Genomic DNA, 17295 nt, shown 5'->3' on the forward strand with positions numbered 1-17295 from the left:
GTGGCTCGTTATCAGCCGCCAGGCTGTAGGAAGCGGGCGAGACTTCCCTCGGGAGGTGTGGCCTAAGGGAAGGGGGTGTGGCTTGTTGCGAAGGGGCGTGGAGTCTCAGCCCCGCTGGGCGCAGGGTGGGAAGCTCTGCCCCTCCTTGCAGGGAAGCCGTCATCTCACCGGGCTTTGCCAAATCAGTTACATTGTGTGTCAGCTACACTATGTCAGTTACACCCTGTGTGTCACCTACACTGTGTGTCAGCTACACTATGTCAGTTACAACCTGTGTGTCAGTTATATTGTGTGTCCCCTACACTGTGTGTCAGCTACACTGTGTCAGTTACACCCTGTGAGTCACCTACACTGTGTGTCAGCTACACTGTGTCAGTTACACCCTGTGTGTCAGTTATATCATGCGTCCCCTACACTGTGTATCAGCTACATTATGTCAGTTACACCCTGTGTGTCAGTTATACCCTGTGTCACCTACACTATGTGTCAGCTACACTATGTCAATTACACCCTGTGTGTCAGTTATGCCTTGTGTCACCTACACTGTGCGTCAGCTACACTATGTCAGTTACACCCTGTGTGTCAGTTATGCCTTGTGTCACCTACACTGTGTGTCAGCTACACTATGTCAGTTACACCCTGTGTGTCAGTTATATCGTGTGTCCCCTACACTGTGTGTCAGCTACATTGTGTCAGTTACACCCTGTGTGTCAGTTATATCGTGTGTCACCTACACTGTATGTCAGCTACACTATGTGAGGGTATGTCTACACTGGAAATTTCAAAGCGCTGCCAAGAGGATTAGCTCTGAGTGCTGGGAGCCACTCTCCCAGCACTCAGAGCCTGTCTACACTAGTGCTTTAAAGTGCTCAGACTTGCTGCGCTCAGGGGGCTGATTTTTCACCCCCCTGAGCCAGCAAGTTAGAGCGCTATAAAATGTAAGTGTAGACAAGCCCTGAGTTACACAGTGTGTCAGTTATACCGTGTGTCACCTACATTGTGTCAGCTACATTATGTCAGTTACACCCTGTGTGTCAGTTATACCGTGTGTCACCTCCATTATGTTTCAGCTACCCTATGTCAGTTATACCGTGTGTCAATTATACTGTGTGTCACCTACACTGTGTGTCAGCTACACTATGTCAATACTTCCAGTTCTATGAGATAGGTATATCTCCATATTTTGGGGGAGGGATAGCTCAGTGGTTTGAGCATTGGCCTGCTAAACCCAGCGTTGTGAGTTTAATCCTTGAGGGGGCCACTTAGGGGTCTGGGGCAAAATCAGTACTTGGTCCTGCTAGTGAAGGCAGGGGGCTGGACTCAATGACCTTTCAGGGTCCCTTCCAGTTCTATGAGATAGGTATATCTCCATATATTATACACCCTTTGTGTTTGTTATCCCATGTGTCACCTACACTGTGTGTCAGCTATACTATTTCAGTTACACCGTGTGTCAGTTATATCTAGGGTGACCAGATGTCCCAATTTTATAGGGACAGTCCTGATATTTGGGGCTTTGTCTTATATAGGCGCCTATAGCCCCCTCACTCTCTGTCCCAATTTTTCACACGTGCTACTGTGGTCACCCCAGTTATACCATGTGTCACCTACACTGTGTGTCAGCTATACTATGTCAGTTACACCCTGTGTGTCAGTTATACCATGTGTCACCTGCACTGTGTCAGCTATACTATGTCAGTTACACCCTGTGTGTCAGTTATACCTTGTGTCACCTACACTGTGTGTCAGCTACATTATGTCAGTTTGTTACACCATGTGTCACCTATGCCATCACCTATACTATATGTCACCTACACTGTGTGTCAGTTATACCATGTTTCACCTACACCATGTGTCAGTTACACACTGTGTGCCAGCTACACCATGTGTCTGTTACACACTGTGTGTCAGTTACACCGTGTGCCACTGACATCATGTGTCAGTTACACATTGTGTGCCAGCTACATGGTGTGTCAGCTACGCTGTGTCTTGTTAAAAACCAAAATTGTTATAAGAACAAAAATCTTGGAAAATTGATTTCTCTCCCCCTCCACCAGTCAGGGGTGTTGCAGCAAGTGTAGTGGTTAACACGTGGGAGTGGGGTGTTCAGTATCCAGCTCAGAGGGGAGAGGGCTCTAGTCATTAACATTGAGTCGGGTAGGACTTCGAGGATCAGTCCCAGCTCTGGGAGGGGAGTGGTGTCTAGAGGTTAGAGCACACAAATTTGAAAACAGGACTCCTGGGTTCTCAGCTCTGGGAGGAGATGGGTCAGTAGTTAGGTCTAGAGGCTGGGGAATGTTCTCCCATTTGAAGTACACTGGAGAAGGCACTTTCATCTGAATGGTGAGGAACTGTTAGCAAGGAAATGATTATGCGGAAACCTTTCTCAGCTGTAGCTTCTCTGATTCTGCAACACCCATGACTGTCAACAAGCGCAAAGGCAGAACTTGTGGATTATGGGGGCCATTGTGAAACTTTTGCTGTCTAGTAAATGTTCCCATGGGTTTTTTACCATCTGCTTTGGAGTGTTAGTGTTTGGAAATCAGACAGACAGGACGGAGTGCAGAAAAGAAAGGGATCAACTTTCCCTACCTCAGAGGACTTTTATCTAGTGGGTTAGGGAGCTGGGAGTCAGGACTCCTCAGTGCTATCCCCACGTCTGGGAGGGGAGTAGGGTCTAGTGGCTAGAATGGGGGTCGGGGTAGAAATCTGGACTCCTGTGTTCTATTTCCCAGCTCTGGAAGGTGGGGCAGCTAGTTGTCAAAACAGCTAATTTGGAACTAGGATTCTGGAGTTCAATCCCTAGTTTTGTTGCTGACTCCTATTGTGTGAACTCAGGCAAATCATTTCCCTGCCCTATGCCTCAGTTTCCCCATCTGTAAAAGGAGGCTACTCACCTACATTATAATGGGAATGACTGAATGGTTGTAAAGCACTTTGGACTATGAGAGAAAGGTTTTATTATCTAAATGTAAAGCATCACCATCTGAATGGGCCTGTTCTTCTAGTCGTACAGGCAGGACCGGCTTTAGCAGGTGCGGGGCCGCATGCCGGGACGCGAATTGTCTCGCGCCCCCCCCCCCCTCGCCACAACTCTGCCCTGACTCCGCCCCCTCCCTGCCCCATTGGATCCCTCCCCAAATCCCCGCCCTGGCCCCACGTCTTCCCCAAGCAAGCCGCATTCCTCCTCCTCACCCCTCCCTCCCAGACTTGCGCTGATCAGCTGTATGGCGGCGCAAGCGCTGGAGGGAGGGGGGAGAAGCAGGACGCGGCTTTTTTTTTTTTTTTTCCCGCTCCGCCGGCAGCTCCGGACGTTGCGGGGCCCTCTTAGGCACAGGGCCCCATTCCGGGGAATCGGCCGAATTGGCTTAAAGCCAGCCCTGCATACAGGGCAGTTGCTGTGATTTGGGACATTACAACTGAAAACCTATGGGTGTGCCTACACTGCCACTTTCAGTGCTAAAACTTTAGTCGTTCAGGGATGTGAAAAAACACCCCCCGAGCGACAAAAGTTTTAGTGCTGAAAAGCGCCAATACAGACAGTGTTTTATCGCCGGGAGCTGCGCTGTAACATGGGCAGTTAGACATACCCTATGATTCAGGCTACGTTTTAATCATGGGTATTTTTAGTAAAAGTCATGGACGGGTCACATGAAGTAAACAAAAATTCACGGCCCGTAACCTGTCCATGACTTTTACTATATACCCCTGACTAAAACTTGGGTGGGGGGCCGTGGGTGTTCTGGGAGGGCAGTCGGGGGTGCTGCAGGTGCTGGGGGAGGTGGCCCGGGACCCCGCTGGTGATGGGGGGGGTGCGCAGGCAGCAGCACATGGCCCGGGATCCCCGCTGATGCTGGGGTGGGGAGGGTTGTCGAGGCTGGCAGGGGCTCCCTACCCAGCTCCGCGTGTTCCTGCAGCTCCTAGGCGGCGGAGGGGCCAGGAGGCTCCGTGTGCTGCTCCCACCACAAGCGCCGGCTGAGCAGCTCTCATTGGTCGGGAACCACAGCCAATGGGAGCAGTGGGGGCGGGGCCTGAGGGCACGGGCAGCGCGCGGCATGGAGTCCCCTGGCCCCTCCGCCACCTAAGAGATGCCAGTGGGAGCTGGGGAGCCACCCACCCCAAGGTAAGCCCCTCCCCACCCCCTCCAACCTCCTGTCCCTAGCCCTGAGCCTCTTCACATACATCCAAACTGCTGCTGCTGGCCCAGGGGCTGCTTGGCTCAGGCAGCCCCTGCGTCAGCACCAGCCACTGCAGAAGTCACAGAGGTCAGGGAAAGTCACGGAATCCGTGACTTCCATGACCGCATTGACAGACTCGCAGCCTAATCTCCAGACAGGGTCAGGAAGGAACGACTTCTCATGGAGCCGTAAGAGTCAGCTGGAGGCAGTGGAGGGGAGTTTCCAGCAGCTGGCACTGGTGCTGGGTGATTCATGGGCTCTGGGACATTCTGCTGACAGCAAAAATCTTCTCATCCTTTTGATATCTTAGAAAGCGGAAGGTGATTCCAAGTATCTCACCCTTATTTAGTTCCATCCCACAGTTACTCCCCCACCCCCACCCTGCTACAGCACCATGGTTGACCTAGCCCAGCTGATACTTTCAGAACAGCCCCCTCCCATTCCATCCCCTCCACTGGCAGGGGTGGCATGTTTGTAGAAATTTTGGTGGTGCCCAGAACCCGCCCCTGCCCAAACTCCGCCCCCCACCTGCCCAAGGCTTTGGGAGGGTGTTTGGGTGAGGGAGGAGGTCTGGGGTGCAGGCCCTAGGCTGGGGCAGGGGATTGGGGTGCAGGCTCTGGGAGGGAGTTTGGGGATGGGAGGGGTGCAGAGGGATGGGGTGCAGGGGTGAGGGCTGTGGGGTGTGGCTGCAGATGAGGGGCTTGGAGTGTGGGAGGGGCTCAGCGCGAGAGTAGGAGTGTGGGGGGTGAGGGCTCTGGCTGGGACTGGGAATAAGGTGTTTGGGGTGCTGGAGGGGCTCAGGGCTTGGGCAGAGGGTCAGGGTGTGGGGGGATGAGGGCTCTGGCTGGGACTGGGGATAAGGTGTTTGAGGTGCTGGAAGGGCTCAGGGCTAGGGTAGAGGGTTGAGGGTGCGGTGGGGGGGTGAAAGCTCTGACTGGGGGTATGGGCTCTGGGGTGAGGCAGAGCTGGGAATGAGTTTGGGATGCAGGCAGGCTGCTCCGGGACAGGGGCCAGAGAGGAGGACTCCCCCCAGCTCTTTCCATGCCGGCAGCAGCAAGCTCTGGGCGACGAGCCCCCCTTTCCTGCCCCCCCCAGCAGCACACTCATCCCCACCACTGTCATTGCATGTGCTCCTAGGGTCTCTCTCAGGTCCACGAATCTCCCTCGCCTCCCCTGTGGTGGGTGCCGGGGGCTGCTGCGTGCGCCTCCTCCCCTGATGTGGCCCCTGACTGTAGCCTCACTGGGGGTGAGGGATGGGGCTACCTCCTTGCCCAGCATGGGGCAGGAGAGGTGACTGTGGGCAGGGGGGTCCCCTGTGCTGCTGGAGGGTCCCATTGGCCCATTGGAAAAGGAAAGGGTCTGAGGGGGAAGGGCAGGCTCAGAGTCAGTCTGCCCTGGCAGTTGAGATGGGGGGCACTAGGACCCTGCGGCAGCAGTTGCTGCTGGGATGCAGCACAGGGAAGAGACAGGGACACTGCTCCGGCCCGTGAAAGGCGAGCGGGGGCGGGGGCAGCAAGTCGGGGCCAGGGAACACTCGGGGAAGGCATGGGGGGACTGCAGGTGGGGCCGACACCCAGCCCCAAGTATTGCTGAAGCTGGGCCCCTGGCTCTGAATATTGCTGGTGCCCGAGCACCACGTGGATATGGAACTTGCTGCCTATGTCCACTGGTGCCCATAGGGTCTTTCTCAGCAAAAGCCAAACATAAGGGATGTGATTAGGATGCGTGTCCCAGTAATGGGGTCCTCTCCCCCCACTGACTGACCCAGGAGGGGGCAAAGAGGAGGGGAAAAGGAGCAAAGAAAAACCGCAGAAGAGAATGAGGGAAGAAGAAGAAGATTAAAACAAAGCCTTGACCATCCCAATCACAGGGATACCTTGGAAGTACCTTCCACTGATAGATAGAAGGGCATGTAGAGGAAGAGATGGGGGACCCCTGTGGAAGAAGGGAGACTCCTCACTATGACTTTGCTGAGCACACCAGCAGCTTGACCGTCTCCTGCTCAGAGTCTGAAAGAGACAGAACCCTGCTTGCTCCTGGATACCAGAGACTTTTCTCACACTGCCTCCAGCCGCTGCCTTGCTAGGGAGGGTGTATAAGGGGCACAGAGCGCTGAAATGCCTCTGCAGGGTGCTAGCAGCATCAGCAACTGACCTTGCTCTGCCTTTCCCTCTCTAGGGCTGTGACCAGGGTCCTAGTGGGGAGCCAGCTGTGGTCACTCAATTAAGGTGAACTGCAAAGAATAGGGCAGACAATCCCCATAAAGTTGGTGGATATTCCAATATTTAGATTCACCAAACCAGCTTCTTTATTACCTTACTGGTTACTCAGAAGTCCAAACAACACAGTTCCCTTAAAGTGATCCAGCCTCAGGCCCCCATCTACGTCCCCATGTCAAATATGATGAAAAATTCTGTAAATCTTATTTCATCATATAAAAGAAAAGGTTCTACCAATCCCAAAGGATCGGACACATTACCTCCCAGGTTATTGAATATTCCAGATCTTATCCAAATACACACTTACGGCCAATTCTTATCAACTAAACTAAAATGTATTAAAAAACAAAAGAGAGAGAGTATGGCTAAAAGATCAATATACCTACAGACATGAGTTCAATCCATTCAGGTGCAGATTCATAGCAGAGATAGTGAGCTTTGTAGTTGCAAAGAGTTCTTTCAGAAATAGTTCATAAGTCATAGTCCAACATCCAACTCTCATATTCATGACGTACCAGCATAACTGGGACCTCAGTCTTGCGACTCAAACTTCCCCTGATGAAGCCTAAGCAGAGCTGAGATGACAGAATCAGGACCCAACGATCTTTTATACAATTTCATGTCTTTTGACAAGTCCTCAGGGAACAAACGGTCATTAGGATGACTTTGAAGGAGGTCCCTCACCGGTACTTAGCTATACCAATTAACATAAGGCCATTTGCTTGTTCCTCCACCATTGACAGGACATTTCAAAGAGAGATGAATACCAAGATATCCCATGTTTACAATTCATTTAAATGCTAGGATGTTCTTTTGATCTCTGAACTATCAGAATACAGCATAGACAGGGCTTGATGATTACATCCTTGACCCTTCTCATATGTATGTAAATACACAAAAATACAAACATTATCTCCCCACATGGCTTTTGAGGATTATTTATTTTGCAGGATGTTTAACCCTTTCTAGCCACTTGTCACACCCCCAAAGTGAGACTGGTGTGGAAGGGCAAAATTAGAGCTCCTGGATACACCTTAAGGACCTTCCAACATTGATATGAGCTGGGTTTACACTGAATTCTTTGTAAGGCCAAATTATTGATGCCTGCTTTGGCCCCAGCCAAAATCTTAGTCCATACTTTGTGAAACACTTTAGTGATTCCAGAGTTTGGTCTATGTGTTGACTTAACATAGCCATTAATGTTCTGCAGAGAGCACTTACTCTGGCATTCAGCCAGGCAGGCTGTGAGGTTTTGCACTTCATTTTGCCCTTTTGCACAGCAGTTCAAGCTTGTAGTGTTTTTTTCTGCTGTGTACAGTTTCAAGATTAGATACAAGCACTAACTGTGGAATATCAGTATCACCAGGCCTTTTAACATAGTGTGTATTGTCATGTAATGAAACAGTATAACCATGAAGGCTTTTACAACATAATGAGTTGTTATGTATCACCCCCAACATGTTCAAGGGTTTTCCCAAAAAACATGCACATTGTACATTTTTACAGTTCTTGGTATCAGGACCACAATCACAAAAATTAACATTAGCATTAACATTAACATCAAATTCATTGCAGGTGTACATTCACAATCATTTTTGTTATGCCATGCCTTTGGCTCAATACCATTGGGATTTGGGATTTTAGGGTTAACCTGTGGCTTTCATTAGCATGATAATTTTTTCCCCTTTCTCCCTGTTCCAGAGGGTCAAAATCTGAGCTCTTTTGCTTAACAGAATCCATTGGCCGGCTGGGTGTGTCCTTTTTGCTAACAGCTACAGGCAAGTCTTTCTCCCTCCAGTCAGTCAGGTAATTTGCATCTACACAGACACTAGCCTGTTTACCAGTTTACCAATTCCAAGGCTGGACTCTGTCTTAAAGAGATTCCATCCATTTTCACTAACATGTTAGACTCAAGGTTCTTTTGTCCTTCCATTACCAACCTCTGCATCAACATGGAATCAGATGTCAAGTACACTAAGAGTCTACAAGTCGTATCCAAAATATCTAGAGATGAGAGTTTGCCTGCTCTCCCCTGCATCCTTGTGGGTTCAGTTATAAGGCTGTTCTGCTCTGAAAAACCAGTAACCTGATCTTTCCTCAGTACCTGAGTCACAGACTGCTTACTTAAAATATCAGCATGGAGACATTCCTGTTACAACAGCATTGTCTCCCCAACAAGCTGGTTAAGTTTAAACGCCCTAACAATTTTTATTCCACCTGAAATCTTCTCAAAGCTCTCCACACTGGATTTTTTCAAAGCAAATTCAGTGGATTCATTTTCATTTGAAAGACTTTGGCCATTAGGCACCAGCACACTTTCATCAGAAGAGAGATGTTGTTGTTTACTATCAACACTGGCCCATTAAGAGTCAGTGGAAATAATTCCTTTTCACAGACTTTAAAGACTTCACCAAGAAATTCCTTTCCTTCTGCAATATCATGCAGTGCAACAGATTCTTTCTGAGCTTTAGTTATGTCCAGAACTGACTTTGGCACAACAGACAAATCACCAAACTCCTTCTGCGTGTCACATACATCCAGAATCACCTCTGGCCCATCAGGAGGATTTTCATACAACTAGGGTGACCAGATGTCCCAATTTTATAGGGACAGTCCCAATTTTGGGGTCTTTTTCTTATATAGGCTCCTATTATTCCCCCATCCCCGTCCTGATTTTTCACATTTGCTGTCTGGTCACCCTACATACAACCCCCTTTCAGGTAAACTGCTAGACTTCATAGTCAGAAGATTAGAAGCATTCTCTTCCTTGTTACAAGTTTCCACACTGTCAGTGGGTAACAGTCAAATCACCTTCATGCTTTCCTTGTGTCCTGGCTAGGATAGCACCCTGATCAGACAAGGTTGTCATATCATAGAATATCAGGCTTGGAAGGGACCTCAGGAGGTCATCTAGTCCAAAGCGGGACTAATCCCCAAACAGATTTTTGCCCCAGATCCCTAAATGGCCCCCTCAAGGATTGAGCTCACAACCCTGGGTTTAGCAGGCCAGTGCTCAAACCACTGAGCTATCCCTCCCCTTCAAGTCTTTACCCAGCAACACACTAGCAACAGGCAAAATAGAAGCACCAGAATGGGTCTCTGGGAGCTATTTATAACATTAACTGGGTGCAACGAGGTTGCAATGTCATCATCCCCAGCAGACACAAATTTATGACCACTTCCTTCCTGGGCTTTAGTTGTATCCAGAACCAACTTAGACTCATAGACTTTAAGGTCAGAAGGGACCAATATGGTCATCTAGTCTGACCTCCCGCATGATGCAGGCCACAAAAGCTGACCCACCCACACAGAATCTTCCAGCCTGCGACCCCTGCCCTATGCTGCGGAGGAAGGCGAAAAACCTCCAGGGCCTCTGCCAATCTACCCTGGAGGAAAATTCCTTCCCGACCCCAAATATGGCGATCAGTAGAACCCCGAGCATACAGGCAAGATTCTACAGCCGGACCCTCATTTTAGCAGCGATGGCACGTTAATGCCTAATTGACTAAAATCACGTTATCCCATCAAACCATTCCCTCCATAAACTTATCAAGCCTAATCTTGAAGCCAGAGAGGTCTTTCGCCCCCACCGTTTCCCTCGGAAGGCTGTTCCAAAATTTCACCCCTCTGACGGTTAGAAACCTTCGTCTAATTTCAAGCCTAAACTTCCCCACTTTGGGTCAACTGATACATTTTCAACCATCATAAGCTGACAGGTTTCTTCTGTCTGCTTTACAAACAGAAAAGAGCTGGAGAAACATTCCCCTTTAACAGAAAAACAGCTTGGGATATCATTTCTTTTGTCCCAGCACACATGGTTATTCACAGACAACTGCTGGAGATTGGGGTAGCTCCCTTCATGGGCAAGTCATTACCCCCAACAGACACAGGCACATTTCCTTCACTGTCACAATTCTCCACACAGGTAACAGGTAAGGTGTAGGGATACTCATGTTCCACTCTCCTTACCTTCTCAAACTGCTGATTAGACAAAGCCATCAGCTCAGAAGTCTGCCTAGGCTCATCTAAACTCTCTTTGCCTTCCCCTCCCTTAACAGATAAACTGCTGTTTCCCCACAAATAGTGTCTTATTACATTGAGCTACTTTAAGCACATCACTTTTACCTGGGCCAGGCTGACTTCCCCAAGCTTTACTAGCCAACAATGTATCACTCCCCAAGACTGTCCCCCTTCCTTCCTCAGTTATAGCTTTAACCTGTAAAAAGCAACAGAGGGTCCTGTGGCACCTTTAAGACTAACAGAAGTATTGGGAGCATAAGCTTTCGTGGGTAAGAACCTCACTTCTTCAGATGCAAGTCACCAGATGCTTTAACCTGATCACCAACTTTAATCTGCTTTAGAGAAACATTTCCCTGAGCCCTATCTAATGTCAGATTCACTTTCGAGGTACCAGACAGACACACAGAAATTTCCTCCACATATGCACTGCTTCTTTGCATAGATAAACAGCCATCTTCCTCAGACAAACATTTGGAGAAACCCTCCATAGGCAAATCCTTGCCCCCTAGTAGACACAGGTTCAGGACTATTTCTTTCCTGTGACTGATTTATGTCATCAACTTGATTTAACAAAGTTTTAATATCATCCTCAATCAAAAGATCTGTAGGCAATAACTTTCTTACACCAGCTATAACTTCATGTTTAACACTATTCCATTCAAGATGGATTCTGGCTAAAGGCACCACTTACAGTAAACTCATAGAGGATTACAATATTCACACTCTTGTCTGGTAAATAATCTTCCTCTTTGACAAGTAATTTGCCTTAAACAGCCTTTACCATTGACTTTTACATTCTGTGCACAAGTTATGGGGTTACCTTCACCCGAGCTCACAGTAAAAGCATTTACATAAAAGGTGACAGTATTGAGGTAAATTTGGTTACCCACAGACAACTGTTTAGAGTCAAACAACATAGCAACATTGTTACAAACTGGATAGATTCTATCCCCCTCTCTGTTGTTGAGAGGAGCTGGCTTTCCAGGATGAGACAGTTCCTGTTGTTCCTTTATTCTTTTGAGTTGAAGCTTAAGTCTGTCCACTTTTGCCTTAGCTTCTAGTTCCTGCAGTCGAATATCTGCCATTCTTTGTTCATGTTCAAAACACAGGCGTTCTCTTTCAGCAGCTTCTCCTTCCAGATCAGCAATTTTTTGTTCATGTTCAAGCTGCTGCTGGTTTCTCACCCCCAGCATTTTTGCTGGGTCTGCTTTCTTATCACTGTCAATTAACGGATTTTTCAGTTCCTGCTCTGTGGCTTTTTTCTTAAAAGACAACCCCCTCTGTGAGCACAATTCTTCCCGGCTTTTTCTGTCAGGATCTTGATCATGGGTCACTCACTGTAATTGATTTTTAATCCTTAAACTCTCCAATATCAACATTTAATTTTGACAAGCACGTGGTTCTGATCCAAAAACCCAATTAACCTGTGGTAATGTGTACCCAAGCATGACTACGCCACTGTGACCGGGGTCCTAGTGGGGAGCCAGCTGTGGTCACTCAATTAGGGTGAACTGCAAAGAATGGGGCAGACAATCCCCAAAAAGCTGGTGGATATTCAAATACTTAGATTCACCAAACTAGCACAAAACAGCTTCTTTATTGTCTTACTGGTTACTCAAATGTCCAAACCACACAGTTCCCAGCCTCAGGCCCCCATCCACATACCCACGTCAAATATGATGAAAAATTCTGTACATCTTATTTCATCATATAAAAGAAAAGGTTCTACCAATCCCAAAGGATCGGACACATTACCTCCCAGGTTATTGAATATTCCAGATCTTACCCAAATACACACAGCAAATTCTTATTAACTAAACTAAAATGGAGTGGGGGGGTGTGGGTTACATGTACAAGGTGGGGATCGGTCCCTGCACCCTCCCTAGCTCTTCCTCTGCATCCCCCTTACTCCCAAGGAGCTGGGTTTATGGGTAAGTGGCCCCATGGGATACCTGTTTGTCCCAGGGCTGGTTTCCTTCCCAGAAGCACCCAGAGGGAGAATGCTGCATGTTGGGGAATCACTCTCTTCCGTGAGCTGGGATCGATTCATCCCCCTCTGTAGCACTCAGCCTTCTGCACATGAACATAGTTATCCATGTAATGGGAGATCCAGGTTGGCCAGACCCGAGAGGCCAGATAAATCCAAGATGAGTCTGTAGGAATGTGACAGACTCAAGGCCAGGTCCTGAATTTGGTAGGACTTTGCCTGAGTAATGAGTTGCCATGCTATGGGAGATCAGAGGCCTTAATCATGAGGTGTTTATGATAACCACAAACCAACAGGCTTCCATCCAGCTTGAACTCAAGCTTGGTCTTCCTTGTTTACCAGGGATAGTACCTGGCCTGAACTGTATGCAGCACAGGGACCACTAGTGGATGAATAATATACTGCAAGAAAACATATAATTACAGGTGAGAGTAAAATCTCAGCACGGGCTCTAGGAGTTTGACCCCAGCAAGGGTATGGAGCTCATTTGGAAGCAGTTCTAAGGAAAACAGCAACATCTTTGAATGTGAGAAGAGGTTGAAAGGGGCTATTATTCTGTCTCAACGCAGTCTGACCAGACCACAGCTGCCTCAGATCCTCAGACATTTCTGATGCTAAACAAGAAAGAGAAACAATCTAATTGCCCTTCCCCAGCATCTTCCATGCAAGCAAAGCAACGCTTAACAAATTGAGCCACCTGTGAGTTGTATCAGTATCATTTCACTGATACTGACATAACCCATTTCCCAGATGGAGAAATGACATAACCCATTTCACAGATGGAGAAACTAAGGCACAGAGAAGAGAAGTGACTTGATCAAGGTCATTGAGAGAGTCTGTTGCAGAGTCCAGCTTAAAATTCAGGAGTCCTAACTCCCAGCCTGCCTCCTCTAACCACTTGCTCCACACCTCTTCCAGAGTTGGGAAAAGCACCTAGCATTCCTGACTCCTGTCATAAATATAAAGGGAAGGGTAACAACCTTTATGTATGCAGTAACATAAATCCCTCCTGGCCAGAGGTACAGAATCACTTACCTGTAAGGAGTTAATCAGTTCAATTAACGTAGTTGGCACCTGACCAGAAGGACCAATGGGGGAAGAAGATACTTTCAAATCTGGGGGTGGGAAGGTTTTGTTTGTGCTCTTTTTGTTGGTTCCCTCTCAGGACAAATAGAGAGACCAAGCAGGTAACCCAGCTCCTAAAAGATCCTGAACTGATAAATCTAAAAATTACAGAAATTGTAAGTAATAGCAAAGAAATGTGTTAGATTATCTTTTGTTTTAGCTTGTGAATTTTTCCTATGCTAGGAGGGAGGTTTATTCCTGTTTTTGTAACTTTGAAGTTGAGCCTAGAGGGGAATCCTCTGTGTTTTAAATCTTTTTATTTACCCTGTAAAGTTATCTTCCATCCTGATTTTGCAGATGTGATTCTTTTACTTTTTTTTAATAAAATTCTTCTTTTAAGAACCTGATTGATTTTCAGTGTCCTAAAAACCAGGGATTTGGTCTGTGCTCACTTTGTTAACCTACTGGTTGGTATATTATTCTCAAGCCCCTCAGGAAAGGGGGTGAAGGTATTTGGGGGGATATTTTGGGGGAGATAGGGCTCCAAGTGACCCCTCCCTGAATGTTTGTTTAAATCACTTGGTGGTGGCAGCGATACCATCCAAGGACAAGGAAAGGAATTTGTGCCTTGGGGAAGTTTTTAACCTAAGCTGGTGGAATATAAGATTAGGGGGGGTCTTTCATGCGGGTCCCCACATCTGTACTCCAGAGTTCAGAGTGGGGAGGGAACCCTGACAGCTCCCCACCCCCTGCTCCAACCATTGTCCTGTAACTGAAAGCAGAGGAAATGTGCTCACTACACATGTGCTTCCCCTTCTGACAAGTGCTCCACCCTGGTTTGAAGCCTGCTAGGTGCAGAGAGGAACTTGCGGCACTGGAGCAGGGCCACCCTGGAAATGGGGTGAGTCAACCCAGGCTGGAATGACAGAATGGAAAACCACCTCAGCCCCTGGGATAGCAGCCAGCTGCACACAGAGGGGTGGCTTCAGCACAGACCTCAGATGTCTTCTTGCCAGTGAGATGCTGCCTGGAACGTGGCCAGAATCTGGCACCCACTCCTAGCCCTTGAGTGAGACTCTGAGTAATGTTCTTCCTGAGAAGGGGATATGAAGGGCTTGTTTATCTCACTACATCAATGATGGGGCTGGAGACAAGACACAGAAGCAACTCAACTTGAAGGTTTGTCTGAAAAATACAGTATGGGGCAGTAGGAACCAGTGGTTAGAGCAGGGACTTGTAGCCAGAACTCTTGGGTTCTATTTTTAGTTGATGGGGGGAGTCTAGAAGTTGGGGGGAATGTAGACACTGGACTCATCCCCTCTTTTTCTTCTTTCATATGTACACAGGAGGCTGGGAGTATTTTCGGGGGTTGTTTTCCACACAGGGAAGACGAGGTGAAAATTACTGCAACGTTCAACACGTCCCAAGAAGAAAACAAGCCCAAGTTTGCCCTCTGCAGCTCACCTTTAAACACACTTTCCCCCCAAACACTTCCCTCAGGATCTCCGTTAGACACTTCTGAGGCCTGGAGGTCCCACCATTGCAGTGTGTTTGGCAAGTCTCAGCTAGATTGGCTGTGATCTGCTCTATACCCAGGATTTATGATGGCACAGTTGTGTCACTGAGGGGGATGCTCTGTTTGCTGAAATCATTATACTGCTAATACACCACATTCCAGCTGTGTCCATTGAAGGCAGGACAAGAAGTAAACTGCTGCATCTGCACAGGGAGATTAGGAATTTTTTTTAACACTAAGGCTAGTTAAGCACTGGAAAGGTTTCCAAGGGAGGCTGTGGAATCCCCCTCACTGGAGGTGGTTAGACAAACAACTGCCAAGGATGGTCTACCAGTTGAGGCTATGCACATTCAAACTGGAATTAAGGCAGCAGGAATGTTTGACAGTGAGGGGAACTAACCACTGGAACAAAATCTCTGGCCATTGTAAAATCAAGGTTGGCTGTTTTGCTGTAGTTCAAACAGGAAATAATTCAGGGAAGTCCTATGCCCTAGGCTGTTCAGACTGGCTGATCACAGTGGTCCCTTGTGGTCGTAGACTTCCCTGAAATAATTTTTCTTCCTCCTTGTAACAACTTTTTATGTACTTGAAAACTGTTATCATGTCCCCTCTCAGTTTGCTCTTCTCCAGACTAAACAAACCCAATTTTTTCAATCTTCCCTCATAGGTCATGTGGTCTAGACCATTAAAGATTTTTGTTGCTCTTCTCTGGACTTTCTCCAATTTGTCCACATCTTTCCTGAAATGTGGTGCCCAGAACTGGACCCAACACTCCAGCTGAGGCCGTTATCAGTGCAGAACAGAGTGGAAGAATTGCTTCTATTGCTGTCTCATTATTAATAATCGTGTTTATTACCATAGTGCCTGGGGACCAACCAAGATCAGGGCCCCATTGTGCTAGGTACAAACAGAGGAGTAGCCAGTTCCTGCCCCAAGGAGCTGACACTCTCAATCAAGTTGGTGCTGTTGGAAATAAACAAACAGCAAGTGAATTTCAGAAGAGCTGGTGGAGCTGAGCAGTGGCAGTAATCGTCTGCTGGAGGATCCAGGAGCCCTGATAGTCATGGAGAAAGCTGGCCTGGCTCAAAGGGCACAAAATGAGCCCAAAGCAGCATTGGCACATCTGCATTAGGACAGGTACTGCTTCCTTTGATACACTCCTCACAGCCTCCCCTCCTCCTGTCTCCACTTCTCTGTCTGCACAGGATGCTGCTGATTTCTGCCAAGAGAAAATGGACAAAATATGTGGCCTTCTCCCTCCTTTCCCCGCTACCCCCTGTAACTCTCTCCTCCTTCTCTTCAGTCACAGAGACAGAAGTTTCTCACTGTTCTCCTCCTCTCACCCCTCGACCTGCCCCAGTGACCCCATCTAAAACCTGATCTCCCTTGCACCCATTCTCATCCCCTCCCCCGTGGCTATGGCTCGTCCTTTGGCTCTGCAAATGCTGGAGGATCGTGTGTCCCACAATTGCAGCGTTCATGAGCTCAGCGCAGTGCTGGGTGGGCTCCATGCTTCCGTCAGAGATAGCAGACACTGAAAAGTGCTGCACGGGTTTGTGGGATTTTTTTTTTAAACTGCAAGAATTAGGGGATACGGATGGCATTATAAGATAGAGAAAGTTGCATGCTGGGAACTTGACCCCTGGCTCCCAGAGATCCCTGGGTGACACATTTCTACCCCACAACACATTGCAAACATTTATCAAAAGGCATTACATAGGGCGGTGGCCCACTGGGATACCTAGCCATGGTGCACCTCACTTTGCATCAGCACAAGCACTGCTAGTGAGTATGCGAAGCACCAATGCAAGCAGCCAAGCATGCACCCACCCAAGTGATAACTTTGGCGGCTCTACACCAAGTTAACTTGAGTTGACCAAAGTCCATAGTGTAGACATTAGATTGGACGCTCTTTGGGTCAGGAACTGTCTTTGTTCTGTGTTTGTACAGCATCTAACACAATGGGGTCTTGGTCCATGTCTGGAGCTCCCAGGCACTACCACAGTACACAAAATAAACAGGGCTATGATTCTGCCATGGAAATTTTTAGTAAATTTCATAGCAGAGATGAGAGGGGGAAATGAAAAGTCAAGGAAAGGTCCCTGACATTCCTTCCTGGCCACAGGTTAGCCATGTGCTTTTCTCTTCAAGGCATTGCACAGGAAAAGGCATTTCCTGTGCTTGGTTTTCAGTGACCCAAATAAAGTCTGTGAAATCTTGAAAGGGGCTGCGGAGGGTTGGAGAGCGAGCCCAGTTCCTGTCCCGTGCAGCTGGGCCTGGTTCTGAGGGTTGCAACCTGGCACTCAGGTA

At 48.0% G+C, this 17295-nt stretch overlaps 1 pseudogene; it reads left to right on the top strand.

Annotated features, from left to right (window-relative positions):
* Positions 1-17295, top strand: part of LOC135891988 (adhesion G protein-coupled receptor E2-like) — a 1091233-nt pseudogene that overhangs the window by 170610 nt on the left and 903328 nt on the right.

Source organism: Emys orbicularis, chromosome 19 (assembly GCF_028017835.1).
Source record: "Emys orbicularis isolate rEmyOrb1 chromosome 19, rEmyOrb1.hap1, whole genome shotgun sequence".
Lineage (NCBI taxonomy): Eukaryota > Metazoa > Chordata > Testudines > Emydidae > Emys > Emys orbicularis.